Raw genomic sequence first — 15,602 nt, forward strand, 5'->3', positions numbered from 1 at the left:
TGACAGTTAAAAACTATAAGAAGACAATCCTGTTGATACCAGAGAAGAAATTACAGAACTTTGCTTTTTTTTAATTTAAAAAAACTCTCATAATTTCCATGGACCTGATTTAAAAAAAAAATGAAGGACTTTTTTTGTGTAGAAATGGAGAGATAGGAGTTTTCAGATAGTGGGAGGGTCATTGTTTTTATTGTATTATGGAAAGGAGAGAAAAGAAGCTTCTAGCTTCTGAGACTAATAGATTTTTTTGAGCACTGTGGTGAAGGTACTAGGACTGAGGCCTACAGTACCTAATTGGTGAAACAATATTGTAATTAATTTTTTTGATATAAGTGGTGGCCATAATACATGCATTATATTAGTGGTGTGAGGGTTACTTTTTTTTTGCGTAGACAGGATGTTATAATAATGAGTTTTATAAAGTAGTAAGGTTACTGCTATTAGTGACAAACAAGTTTTAAAATATTTAGGTATGCTTTAGGAGAGCCTTTTCTCAGTTTGAGAGAATGGCTTGGGTGACCCTACTAATTGAATTTTTTTATCCGTGGCTGAAAAATGTCTCTTATGTTTATTTTAATGGTGATAGTAATGGATTATTATATGTATTTGTATGCAATGTTTATCACTTTTGGGCAGTTGTGCACATGTTACACGTGGACAAGGTTCAATGGTTCTAGTTACAGAAAAGTACACTCCTATTTTAGAAAAGCACCAAGTTAATGCAGAGAAAAATAATACAATTATGTAAATGCAAGTTTTAGTGGTTTAAAAAGCAGTATGAAAAAGGAAAGGATGGATTGATATGTACACATATATAGTTTACAGTGTTTTAAGCCATATATATATATAGTAGCCTGCACAAAAAGGGTGGAGCATGTTATATAAAATCATCTTAGCAATAATCCCTGCAGAGGCTTGGAATTGAAGCTGTTGAAAATCAGGTAAACACACAGGAATGTGAAGGTGCCAAGGAGCAGCCTTGACACTAGCCTCTAAGTTGAAAAGGAACGGGGCCTCCCTAGTAGAGATTAGCTAGCAAGACGTTCACAAAATAGATAAGAGTTAGCAGAAGACTTGATTACTAGAAAACCCTGTGTATTACGAGGTAAGCCAGACTCAAGTAAGATTAAAAAAATAAGGAGATGGAAAAGCGGTGTGGTAAGAGGTGGGATAAGATGACCTCAGGTCTGTAATGCTCAATTTGACTCAACCTAAATCGAGCACAGAAACGGGAGGTATGTTTTGTAACTATAAATTATGTTACACAAGCAACAGCCCCTTTGAACCTCCTCCCTGTTGCTGACAGAGGAGAGTTCCCTCTTCTGCGCAGAATTGAACAATAAAACTCTTAACACTGAAGAAGCTTATGGATGGTTATTTGTGAGTAACCGGACAGAGCTTTTGCTCTGAGAACAGGGCCCTGCCCTGTCCCTAACAATATTTTCAATGTTACATTATGTTACTGTTCTAGTCTTCATAGCCCCAGAGTATCACCTAAACCTGCCTTTCAACCTGTTTGCAAAGTCACACTCTCTTCAGTTAAGTTCCTGTGCAGTTGCTCTGAAACTCAGCCACAAGTTTAAAATTCACAGTCAACCTCAATGCAGTCTTATGACTAAGATGAGGCTTTAAGGATACCTGCCCTAAGCACAGCAAGGACAAAAGCATGAAGCAGAACTTCAAGATCATACAGTGAAAGGCAGATAAAATGTTATTTTAATTTTTGATGTAATGAGATAAGGTGACAAATGAGGAGAAACTAGCTATTGGTTTTAATGAAAGTAGCAGGTCAGGCAAGCTGAAATGTACCATCCCAGCGTTAATTGGTTCCATGCCACAGTGCACTTGGCCACTGAGTACTGTATTGGCAAGGGCTTTGAACAACAGATTTGGCAAAGAACTAATTATAACAAGGAAATTCAGTGGTAAAACTTTGAGATCTACAACCATTCTTAACTTTCCCTTGTGCCAGTCTAGGAAATGCACAGAACTAGGAGCCTGCCCATGTGTAACATACCTAATTAAGACCTTGCTTTCTAACAAATGGTAACCAAAAACAATTATATTAGGATAAAAATAGTTGGATTCCAGTGAACCACACTGCTAGTTCCTTGAAGCAACAGGAGCTTTGCATTTCTTAGCAGCCTGATGATAAGTCCTCTCTGAAGCCAGGGAGAGTCTCAAAGCATGTAGAGTTTCATTCTTATTTATTTATTTTACTAATCCTCAACATTCTCTCGGTGGTGACCCCCAAGTGGCTTACATCATTCTTCTCTTCATGTTATTCTCACAATAATCCTGTGATACAGGTTTAGGCTGAATGTGTGTGGCTGGCCCAAGGTCACCCGGCAAGCTTCCATGTCAGATTGTAGATTTGAACCTGGGTCTTCCAAACCCTTTTCTTATGCTGTACCCACTATACCATACTAAAAACATCTGGCATTACACAAAGTATGAATAATCCCCTGTTCTTGACTGACTAGGTATTAGGAACCAATGCAGAAAAGCCTGTGGATCAAGGCACCTCCCTGCAGAATGCATAGGAAAACTACTGAGATGGGGAATATGTGATGGCTAATGGTTCATTTGTCTTCTGAGCCAAAGCTAGTAGTAAAATTAAATTGCACTGCTGAGTCGTCTGGTCTCTTTAGCAAAGGACACTGGTAGCAAAGCTGGATGTACTATACCAACCTGACCATCTGTTACCACAGCAAAAGTGGCGTGAAGAGAAAAGTCTATTGGGAAACTGTGACAGTATTTGAAAATCAGCAGCAATTTGTCAGGCTTTTGCTAATGCTATGCTCTTGAGTGCGTGCCTGGATTTGGGCTTGGGAAGGGTATGGTAGTGCCAAGCTAAATATAGCCTGCCTTGCTGCCTTACACACATCACTCCAAGCTCCTGAATCAGTCGCTGCTGTTTGGAGGACTTTAAGCATCCATTGGTATGGCTTGATTTTAGCTATTGTGCAGCTTAACAGTTTCTTGTCATTTCTGTGTTTCTCCCACTCCTCCTAGGGTCATGGTACAATCTCAGGAGCTCTCTTCCCTTGTTGATAAACAACTGTGTGAAATTTATAATCAAAGAAGCACTTCACAATCTCGAAAAATTAAAAAATGTGGGCCTTTCTAAACTTTTCAGGTAGCAAAAGTGGATTGAACTGGAATGTGAGGGCAACATACAATAGCTGTATATATGTGGTGCTAACGTTTCAATAGCTAACGTTTAATTTCTGGTATCCCTTAGTTCCTAAAAATCTCAGTCCTATGTGAGTAAAATGGGCCTTCCTTGTTTCAGAAAAGCACCAATAAAGTCTCAAAGCACAATTATCTGTTGCCCTGCCAGTTTCTGTAACTACCTGTCTTATGTGATTCGGAAAATATCAGGGCTACTTACTTTCCCCATAGACAGCCAACATACAACACCTTACATTGGATATGGACTAAATTGAACATTTCTGTCAATTTCCATGTTCCAACTGCAGATAATTTCCATGTTCCGACTGCAGATCTTACTTTATGCCATTTCTTTGGGTTCCCTCACTTCAGGAGCATTTCATGAAGATCAGTAGGTGGGAGGGGGAGGCAGGAATGTTCCATTCTATGACTGTAACATTCACTCTGGGCCCAGTCCATGATCTGATACACATTACTTTAGATAGAGAGCAACTACCTTGTAGTAATGACTGGTTCTGTCTCTTAATGAATCAACAATGGAAGACATTAGAACCATTTCAGGCAATAAATCATGTGAACATTAATGTTGCCTTCTTGGAAAGGGTATAGTCCAGCTTCAGGTTAAGCACTTTTCCAATTTCAGTTAACTTCAGCATGAGAATTAAAGCTCTCACTTAAATCTTTCCCAGGCAATGTTCCATCCAGGCAATAACTAGGCTGTGACAGGCTTCAATAACAGATAGTATCAGAAGCCCTGATGTATTAAATCCCTCTTGAAGTGTATCTAATGCTTTCATAAAGTTCTAAAGCAGCAGCTGCAGAGTCTCATGCCAGCTGTTGAAAGGTAAAAAAAACACCCCAGTGAGTGTTTCAAAGAGTATTTCAAAATGCTACCTAAATCACCCGTGTTGTCAGACAGAATAGCACATTGTGGACTTGTTACTTCTTAACTAAGTTTGGATGGTCTGTTCTCCATCTTGTAAAATGTGGACAATGAGTTGTATCCAAAAAACTACATATAGAGCCCCCATTTGTATGATGTAGGTTTATAGTTTTTCTGTTGTCTGTAGCTATTTGCCAGCTAAGAATTGGAAATCTATGGACACACTTTCTGTTCATAAAAGAAACCTTTTGGGCTGCAGCCAGGATGTGCATGGATTTCTCTATATTTTTCATTCCCAGCAGTCCCCTTTTAACCCTGGTAAATTCCTAGTTGCAGATATTAAATGAACAAACACCAGCATGGTTGGGAGTGTGCGAAATTTTATCTTTCTTCCTCTCTATTGTGAGGATGCTCCATGCCCAAAATGCGAAGAAACTGAAGCAATCAGGGAGGCAACCAAAGGAAAGATGTTGCGGTAGTATAGGGCTGGAGTTACCCCCATCTTAATGGCATAGACTAAGCTCATAATAGAGATGTCTCTCTTTGTTCTTAAAATATTTTGAGCTATTTCATGTAGAAAAAATGGTAAGAGGAATAATCAATAAAATCATTATTTTAAAAAATTCAGATGTAGGAAACAAATAAGGCATCCTCCGTTTTTTCTTGCAGTACCAAAATTTAGGGATTTCTAATGAAATTGAAGGGGAATAAGACCAGAACAAGCAAAAAGGGGGGGGGGGGCATAGACAGTAATCTATACTTGGATCTGGATTGCATCATTTACTGTCAGAATTTGCTACGGAGAGTCATGTTGATGGTTATTGGTTTATATTTTTTAAGCAGATTTGGAAAATGAATCAATCAGTCTATCATTCACTTTGAATCATGGATAGTGAAGAGGTCCCTTATGTTCAGAGACATTATGAATATTACTGAATATTACTGGGTGAAGGGAAGGGCATGTCACTCTCATGCCCCACTGGTGGGATTCCTATCTTCATTGGCTGCTGTCCAGTAGAATACTGAGGCTGCTGAAGGCACAATTAACAGCTGAAAGGCCAACTTAAAACAAAACTACTAAGTTTAGATGTTGTACAGAAAGATTTCCTCAAGGTTACAATGAATGTTAAAGACTCCCCTCTGATTTAGGGTGAACTCTATGTACCACAGCATTTTACCCACTGCATGAGAGAATTTCTGTCTAGTTAGGGCGTTCATTGTTTTCTCAGCTTTGCTACAATGAATCTTTTAACACCTGAGTCTTTAGAAGAGTCTTAAGTGATCTTCAGTCTAATATGAGCTGCGTAGACTAGACAAGTGTCGACAGAGTTGGCTTTGTATTGTCGAAGACTTTCACAGCCGGATTCAACTGGTCGTGGTGGGTTTTCCGGGCTGTGTGGCTGTGGTCTGGTGGATCTTGTTCCTAACATTTCGCGTGCATCTGTGGCTGGCATCTTCAGAGGTGTACCACAGAGGGAAGTCTTTTACACACTGTGTCCTGTGAGAAGGGAATGTTTTAGTGGGGTATAAATTGTCATGACCCCAGGTGGGGAACCAGACAGTAAGTGTTTGGGTGAAAAGAGTTGGTTTTGTTTTATTACTAGCAGAACTGGTAAATGTTTTTTCACATGAATGCTTTGTATTACTCTCCCAGCCCACTTCTCTCTGCTTGCTGCATACTTCACTGTTCTTGTTTTAGAAAGAGATAATATAATTCCCATTTGATACTCTTTCGTGTATTTGGGAATATGAGTCAATCTTTTACCTGTTATAAAGCTGCTGCATCCAACATCTTTTGATTTTTTTTATCAGTTTGCTTTTTCCCCTCTGACCTAAGTTTTCCATGAATTTTTCTTTAAGGCTGACGACCTATATTTTGTAATATATACAATTCTTGCTTATTGGTCTAAACATTAATTTTAAAGAAACTATTTACTCTGATAACTTACATGTGCAATACTTTTAAAAAGAACCCAGCATGCAAACAATGGTCTGTCAAAAACCGATGAAGCAAAAAAGATAACATTCGTGTTTTGTATATGGGTTTATTTTTTAACTTTGTATCATGTTTCAAGGCAACTAATTTTAGCGTAAACCAATTCCTGTCTCTAGATTGAAATATTGAGTAACTGGGATTTAAATAATCTGATGATTTCTCTAGCACAGATATTTTAGAGCCAAGGCAGGGGCAGGACCAGTGTCCAAAGAAGTGCAGTCAGCCCTCAAGGATGGCTTGATACTCTCAGTGGCCCCTGGTGACCCAGTGATCCAAGTGACCGCAGAAGACTGCAGTGCTGTGTTCACAGGGGGTGAGAGTCTATACGTGGTTGAACAATAGAGACACAGAAGATGCACCTGCAACAGAGGGAGGGCCCATGATTACATATCCCTAGCAACCATGTGACCCCATGACAGCCCCCCCCTTAACTTGCCAGCAAGGGCAGCAGTCACCAGCAAGGTGGAACAACCGGGACACTCAACAGACTATACCTCCATTGCAGAGGTGTATCTAGGAAAAATGGAGCCTGGGGCAAAATCTGAGTTCTCCACTGCACACATACACCACCACCACCACCCCCAGTTCCATTTTTCCTATGTCCAAGCCCAGGACAGGTGCGGGCGCTCTCATGCTCTCTCCAAAGGTCCTTTTTGAAAGCTGCCACGGAGTGTGTTGGAGCTAACTATGATCCATGTGCCATCAGCCTCCCCCAGGGGCTTAAAGCTGCAGTGTGGAGTGCGCTTTGGAAGGAGCCACTTGCTTTGCATTGCAAGGAAATGTGGAGAGCGGAGGGAGAGGAAAAGTCACAGGAGGGAAAACCAGGGTGGGGGCGGGGAGAAGACAGCAACTAATAAATAAATTGCTGGAGCAGGGAAAGGAGGTGGTGGGTGGAGGAGGGAAGCACTGATGAGATAGGGCAGCCTAGATGGAGCTCACCCGGAGAGGTTTTCCTCTAGTTCTGCTTCCTCCAGTGCTGGGGAGGTGGGGCCATGCCCCCTGAGCCCTGTCCCCTGGGCCTCAGTGCTTATAAAAGCAGCTCTCTGAGGACGGGGACAGCCGGCTGGGAGGAGCCTCGCCCTGCCCTGCACCCAGGCACAGTGAGGGGACACCCAGAGACAATTTGTCTCCAGGCACCATTTTACCTCAATACGCCTCTGCTCCAAGGTCACTCAGCAGTCTTAGTGTAGAGGAGTGGGAAACTGAACCCATTCTCTCCCATGGGAAATCGAATCCAGTCTTAAACATGACGCTTGGCTGTCTTGTTGCAGTACTCTTTGCATACACTTTACATAGGTATATACTTTACATATATTTTACATAGGTGTATACTTAAACATGCGCTTTGGAAGGAGCCACTTTACATAGGTATATATTTTACATATATTTTACATAGGTATATACTTAAACATGTGCTTTGGAAGGAGCCACATCTAAAAAATATTGCATGAAGCAACTCCCAGGTTTAGTTTCTGCTGTGATTTTTGTGACTTACTCAACAGTGACATTTCAGATTCTGGTCTAGTGAAATTTATCTTGTTCCTTGAAGCAGAATACCACTTTCAATCTGTTGCACACTTTCTGGATGAATTGTGCTCAAAATTTCCTGTGGCCATCTTGTGTTACAGAAGTAGAAGGGCTGTGTCATACTTTAATTTTTACAAGAAATGTTTATGTAAATCAGTTTGTCATGACCCATAGAGAATATTGAATTGTGCCCTTCTAATGAAGTGAGTCATTAAAATGTCAGTTAAATTTTATAGCCTGAGTGTCCTGTCTTGTTTAATTATAAGGTATTTTGGCTGATTGTTCTGCACAGAGCACAATTAAATCTTGTACAACCAGCAATTCTATATGATATGCGAAAGGTCTTGAGCATAGACTTATTGCATAACAAGTTAATCTGCTTGATTTGATAGGTTTTTTCTCAATTAAATGCGCTTAGGGAACTGTCAAAGCAATAAGGTCATACCCGGTAAGACTGGACTTTGCTTCAAACAAAGAAGTAAATTTCCATCTGTTGGGGGAGGGGGAGATAAAATATTTCTGGTGCTAGAATGCTTGCCGTGAAGCAAGTTGGGGAAGGAAGAAAAAGTGAAAGATGGTCCTGGAAGCTGACACCTTTCTTCTGAATGAAGTCCAAAGCCTTGTATGATTGCAGTAGTGAGTGAATGAGATTTATTTACAAGCTCAATTTCAGCCTGTTTTGAACATAGAAAACCTTCCACATATGAATTCAGTATCATATCTCATAGCAAAGTGACAGTTAAAGAAAACAATATGAGTGAACTTAGCTTGCTCCAAGTACCTACAAGCTTATGAAATCATGAAAAGAGAAGGTACTGAGGGGTGGTGGTACAATTGTTCATCCCTTTCACAATTCCTTGAGGCTCCAATTCATGGGCTGGATCCTGACAAAATTGGCAGATCCCACCATTTTCTTCTTCCTGCTGCAGAGGCTCCTCCTGTCACCTTCGGGGTCTCCTGGGGATCAGTGGGATGTAGAGGAAGGGGGGAAAGTAGGAAAATTTCATTCTACTGATGGAAAATTTAGCCTGGATCCAATTATATAGATTTAATTTCTTGTGGTTAGCCCCATTACAAATGAGCAATTATACAATGATATGTAAACTTGTTTAAGAAGAACATTCATTTCTCTGTCCTAAGAATATGGATGAAAATTTTTAGAAAACAATATCCTCTCAATACAAAGAAATGGCTTATTAGTATACAAGTTTCATTTCAAATTTGTAAAATGGTAGGCAAGTTTTTACATACTTTCATATTGTCAGACATAAATATTTGGATGATTTTATCATCCGGGCAAGTATCCAGATCATGACTCTATCATTTCACTGCCTGAGTAAAGGAAACTTGTTCATTATCAGTATTTATGCTGTGGTTAATAAATTGCACACCAGTTTTTGATGCTTTTTGCGCTACTCCATTCAGGAGAGGAGAGATCAAAAGCATAGAAATAGTCATCTAATTATTTATACAACCAAAGTACCTGAATTTTGGAATATTCCCACCAAATATATGAACAGTTAGCCTTTATTTGGAGATTCACCCATTTGCTTTGGCTCATGTATTTTGATTACCGGTAACTGACACAGTATTAAACACCAATAATACAGCAATACATAGAAACTACCTTATTCAGGTGATGTACAATTGTTTGTTTATAGCCATGGAACACTGGGACATATAGAAACCTGTGAATAAACCTGTCATACATCTTTTGGTTTTTCTCCTTTTCATTTCATTGCTACACTATACTTTTCTCCTTTTTGATAGTATCCTGCATCGTTTTTAAGCTTGCAGTGTGTTAACAGCTGGTAAACCTCATATGGTAAAAACATCCTATGATAATATATTTTGCTTGTTGTGAAATAGTGCAAAAGCATACAGCTAAGAGTAATGAATTATGCAGATGCTGCTACATCATGAGGGCAACATGGCCTTCTCCCTGTAGCTGAGCTATCCCTATCTGGCATTGCCTGAGATGTTCTTATGTATGGCACTGGTTTTTAGAATCTGTTTTCTGCATATCATATATTCCCCCCACCCCTTTTCTGGCTTTGGCTGATGTAGTTTCTTAACATCAACACTGCGCTGAATATTTTCTCTCTGCCACTCCTTTCCTATCATTTAATTTAACCATCTTGTAATTTTCTCCCACCTACACAGAAGATACATCTGCAAATGTTACTGCACCCCCACAAACATGTGAACATATGTTCAGATTAATGCAGGGAGTCCATGCTCTGACCCCACCCCCTTTGTTCATTGTTGTTACAAAAAGCGGAAAAGGCATAGGGAGTATAGTTTGGGCAGCAGCTGAGTTTAAAAGCATTTGTAATACTTTCAGATCTGTACACTAGAGCATTTTCTATTCCTGGATCTTCTACCTCTTGTGATAGGTAAAGTAACAGTTAAACTTTTGTTCTTAGTGATGCACATATGTATTTCTAATTTGAACTACTCAATCTCAGTTCAAGAGAGATGTGCTTTGTGTGTCAGATCACTATTTCCCTCAAATGTACATAGTCTGCTTTACTTACATCATGCAGCAATTTTTTTACTGTGTTTCAAGTGCACACTCTGATAAAGCATATAGAACTGGTGCTTGGTATATTACAGTGCAATTTCGTGCATGTTTACTCAGTGGCAAATCCATAATATTCAGAAAAGCTTATTTCCAGTGAACTATGCACAGGACTGAGCATTAGGTAGATCCTTCTGGCTTAATACTATTGACTACTCCTGCATGAGTGAGAGCGAGACACATTCTACTCATGGTAGGATTTTAACCCTTGAAACGCTGAGCCAGTTGCAGGAGCAAGCTGACTCTCAGCAAAGTTTTAGTGCAAACCCCTCTCTATTGCTCAGTCTTTTGTCCCAGCAGGCCTTCCTGGTATCTAGGACTTTTGAACTGTTAACAAAGAACATCCTCAATATATGCAACAATTTTGACAACCTCAAATTGCGTCAACACCACTCGGTATCTCGATATGCAACGGAGGAGACTCAGAACTCAAAAACCATGGACTCTTCCAGAGATCTTAATATGGCAGCTCTAACCTCACAGACTACTATCATCAATGTTATTTTTTAGACTGATGCTCATGTGTCCCCAGCAGCCAAACAGGATCCATCCCAATCTCTTTCCTAAACCAACCTGCCTGGTTCCTTCCCAGAACTAGTTCTACATCCAGTGTTAGAGCCTGTTGGCTGATGTGAAAATACCAGCTGTATGGAATAGTGTTAATCGAGGTCTCCAATGTAATGCCTGGAGGTACCTTCCAACACATTCCCTGGCACCCATCAAGTATTTTTTAAAAGTGGGTGAAGCCACATGGGCACCTGCCCATCTGATTGGCTGTGCACATTAAAATAACATTTCAGTGACAGCTGCCACTACAGTTCATTTTATTCTTTCTGACCTCTCTTTCCAAGTGTATTTTAAAAATTAACTCCTCTTGTACCCTGCACTTGGGCTTCTTCTATGTATATATGTTTGGTTCTTCTTCCCATGATAGTCATTTTGTGGCTCATCTCCCACACTGGCCATTTTGTGGTTGTGTCCCCCACCCAGTGTCAGAATTTGAAATGTGTTCACAGACTTTAAAAGGTTGGGGACACCAGGTGTTAATGATAACTTGCCATGGAGCATCATGTGCATCTCATCAATCAGTTTAAAGGTCATACTCTGGTGCTATCAGTGGTTTAAACCAATGCTTGTACAGCTCTTGAATTAAAGTTATTGAAGAAAACGTGCTTTTACTACAGTCTATTTACATAGCTATTGCTAAAAAAAATTCTGTGGCAGCCAAAATTATTGCACTTTCCCTTTGGTATAACAATTATGACAATAAGCAGGGAACTATGGAAAAGTGCCATGGTTGAAGATAGGAAAATTGGTCTTGGAGCCTGTACATTCTCTGAGACCAATTCCTTCTTCTACCCTTATCCTTTAAACTCTGTAATGACTGTAAAGAACCTTTGTGGCCCAGCAAATGTGTACTTCAGGGGCTGTGCTCTCAGAGCCAAATTGCACAGCACACAAACCAACAAAAAACAACAAGCTGCTTGCTATCCTTTAGCCCACCTTTTTTGCTAGGGCTTTGTCTCTTTCTGCAGCTAGATTCAGAGACACCATGAAAGCAATGTGTATGGGTATCAGTTTATTTTTAGTGCTTGGGAGGAAAGCAGTGCTTTTTGTGAGTATGTGAAAATACTCACTGTCCCTCATTGGACAGGATGTCCCTCATTGGCAAGGATGAACTAGCCCTCCTTCCTGCTTTTCGGGGCTCAATGCACAGCATTCATTTTATTGATAAAGATGATGTTGCCAATGTGGCTTCTATAAACTTTTAGATTAATCAGAAGCTTTAGAACTGCAGAATGCCTTCAACTTCTGTCTATGTAATAAAGTTCACTACTAAAGGCACTGTAAGGGCAGGGGATCTTTAATGAACTATGGCTGATAGAGCACAATGTGTCTGCTGCATGGTGTCTGCCACAGCAAGATTTCTTCTACGGATGTAGAAGCAGCAATTGCGTAGTGGTTAAGAGCAGGTGCATTCTAATCTAGAGGAACCAGGTTTGATTCCCCACTCTGCCACTTGAGCTGTGGAGGCTTATCTGGAGAATTCAGATTAGCCTGTGCACTCCCACATATGCCAGCTGGGTGACCTTGGGCTAGTCACAGTTCATCTGAGCTCTCTCAGCCCCACCCACCTCACAGGGTGTTTGTTGTGAGAGGGGAAGGGAAATGAGATTGTAAGCCGCTTTGAGTCTCCTACAAGAGAGAGGGGGGATATAAATCCAAACTCTTCTTCTTCTATTTCCTCCAGCCCGCTTTCACAGCTCAGACTCTGTTTCTGATTTGTGTGTGTGACACATAGCCAAAGAAATGTTTAGTTGGTCAGCGAACTGAAACTAAAAACTCCACATGTTCCTGCCTATTTTTTGTTTTGGTTTTTTTGCTGATTAGGCACACACATGAACCCATACTCACAAAACACCCTGCTGAGCTATAGCATGTACCCGTATGACCAGATCCAGACCCATGCTTAGCCTCACCCTTCTGCTCAATAAAATGTCTATGGCCAATTTATTACCCCAGCAATTGAGTAGTGTGTATTATTGGTAAAGGGCCTCGCACAAAAGAGATCCACCCTCGGACAGCAACAGCAAAACTAACCCCCGAGAGGGCTACTCCAGATCGATCAGGGATAATGTTTATGTTTCCCATTGGGATAACCTTGTAGAACAACAACCTCTGCTCCTCAGTTTTTCCTTGGACATCCTTCAATCAGTCTCCAGACAGGAAGCTATATTCATAATTAAGAAATGCTTATTTAGATACAATTACAACAATACAATCGGTAGAGCATGATGAGTTTGTTCTACCCAGTTTGTAAGTATCCTTCCATCTGGCCCGCTTCTCAACCATCATTTATATTTGACTGTTCCTCTGTATAGATGTGCCTTTATGTTGGGGTACCTAAATGCCTTTCCACCTGTCTTGCAAGGGAAGTATCTTAAGATATCCTACTCTAAAATAGTATTTGATTGGTGCAAGGAGTGTAGATATTCTGTATTATGTGACATTTGAATGCAACTATTTTATTGAGGCTAAAAATCTTTTAATTTTTCCTCTGCTTCAAAATATAGATCAAGCAGAGACATTATATCTTTTATTAGAAGATAATAGAAGATAATAGAAGATTTATCACTTGTGCAGTTTCAAAATTGTATGGCCTTGTGATTGATTTTCACAACCATTCAGATGTGGTCTAGTTTTTTTCAAAAATATTGTAATATTCTGTTTAAGACTAGTAGGTTAAGAAGCAATATGATATAGAGACATAGAATACTTCCCTGCAGCTGCTGTGTGATTGTAAGGAATGTGAGTTGAGTCAGGGAGACCAGACACAACTCCCTGAAAACATAAAGTTCTGTTGGATCCTTAACTAGAGTGCAACAATGTTTGTTTCCACAAGCTGATCTCTCCTCCCCAAAATTAAGTTTGCCAACCTTCAGATGGGTCCTGGAGTTCTTTTAGACCAGTGGTTCTCTACCTGGGGGTCGGGACCCCTTTGGGGGTCGAACGACCCTTTCACAGGGGTCACCTAAGGCTCTCTGCATCAGTGTTCTCCATCTGTGAAATGGATAAATGTTAGGGTTGGGGGTCACCACAACATGAGGAACTGTATTAAAGGGTCACGGCATTAGGAAAGTTGAGAACCACTGTTTTAGACTTATAACAGATCTCCAGACCTCAGTGATCAGTTCCCTTGGAGAAAATGGCAGATTTGGAGGGTGGTCTGTATGGCATCACCCAAAATCTCCAAGGAATTTCCCAAGCTGGAATTGCCAACTCTACTGAAGACCCTTTTGAATACCCTTTTCCCTTTTCACATATGAGCCTGAGAACCTGAAGTTCTCTACTGTAGGCTTTAGGGAACCAAGGTGGGGAAACCCTCGCTTTCAGGAAAACTCTTAATTCTTGACATGACAGTAATGTATTCTCTACTGTGATTATAATTATAATTAGGACTTCAACATTTAGTTAATTCATCAGGCTAATTCATTCAGATCTTCTAACTGACTGAATACACCCAATCAACCAAGCAACATTTTGACAAATTATTTTAATGAGTTATAAAAACCTTAGAAGAGGACTTTGGCAACCTTTCTCATGACAATGATTGCTCTAAGTGTATTTGTTTAGGTATTTTACCTTGCCTTTCTTCCCAGAGGGGACTCAAACTGGCTCATAACATCATTCTCCCTTTTTAGCTTCACAACAACAACCCTGTTGAGTTGGTTAGCCAGAGAGAGAAAATGACTGGCCCACAGTCACCCAGAAGCTTCCATGATAGGTTGGTGATTTGTACTGCAGTCTTTCAGATCCTGAACTCTGATATATTATATATTAGTTAAAACTGCTGCTGTTATGGTACTATAACTTGAAGAGGAAAAGAATATTATTTGTTTTAACAGTGTTCTTTTCCTCTTCAAGTTATGGTTCCATTCATATGCAGAGTTAATCAATTAAAATTTGTATGATTAATCAACTAAGATTCCTTTAACCATGTGACAGCTCTAATTATAATTAACCTTAATTCTGTTCCTTCTCTTCTTTGTACCTCATCATGTATAAGTATTTCATTGACAGCTTGTAAGCAGAAAGTTGATTTATTCTATTTTTGCTATCAATAATTAGTTATTTGAAAAGAATGTAGGAATACATGTGCAAGTATGAAATATACTTATATTTGTGTGGGAACTAAATGGTACTTATCTAGTACATTAGTAATTTGTTATGAGCCTTATCTAGCTTTTAAATAATGTTCAACAACCTGGTGATGTCTGTTTGCATTGTAATTGATTATAGACAAATTGAAAGAAATAGTATGCACTGGAAGCCAAGGATTCAGATTTGAATTATATGAGGTGCTTTCCCTTGAAATTCCACAGGAGTTGTGGGAGTGAGGGAATATTCTTTCCTCCAACCCATCTCTTCTCTTCTTCTATTGAACATATTCTCTTGCACTAATTCTTGAATAATGCACCTTCACTACTTTTCACAGCTTTGTTTGTAAGAACTGCCAATCTGATTGAAGTTGTGTGTATGTTTTTAATCTGTTGACTCTCTACAATTCCTCTCTACATTTATTCTTGTGCATGTGTCTATCCCATATCCTGCTGCAGGTATAAATCATATTTTTGAGGGATGGGATAAAAGAATATTTAACATTCTAAAATGCAAAGATCTTTATCAAGGTCAGAGAAATGGCCACCTACTCTCACACCACTGAGAGCAGCAGTGGCGTAGTGGTTAAGAGCAGGTGCATTCTAATCTGGAGAACCGGGTTTGACTCCCCGCTCTGCCACTTGAGCTGTGGAGGCTTATCTGGGGAACTAGATTAGCCTGTGCACTCCAACACATGCCAGCGGGATGACCTTGGGCTAGTCACAGTTTTTCCGAGCTCTCTCAGCCCCACTCACCTCACAGGGTGTTTGTTGTTGGGGGAT

Source organism: Sphaerodactylus townsendi, linkage group LG07 (genome assembly GCF_021028975.2).
Source record: "Sphaerodactylus townsendi isolate TG3544 linkage group LG07, MPM_Stown_v2.3, whole genome shotgun sequence".
Taxonomy (NCBI): domain Eukaryota; kingdom Metazoa; phylum Chordata; class Lepidosauria; order Squamata; family Sphaerodactylidae; genus Sphaerodactylus; species Sphaerodactylus townsendi.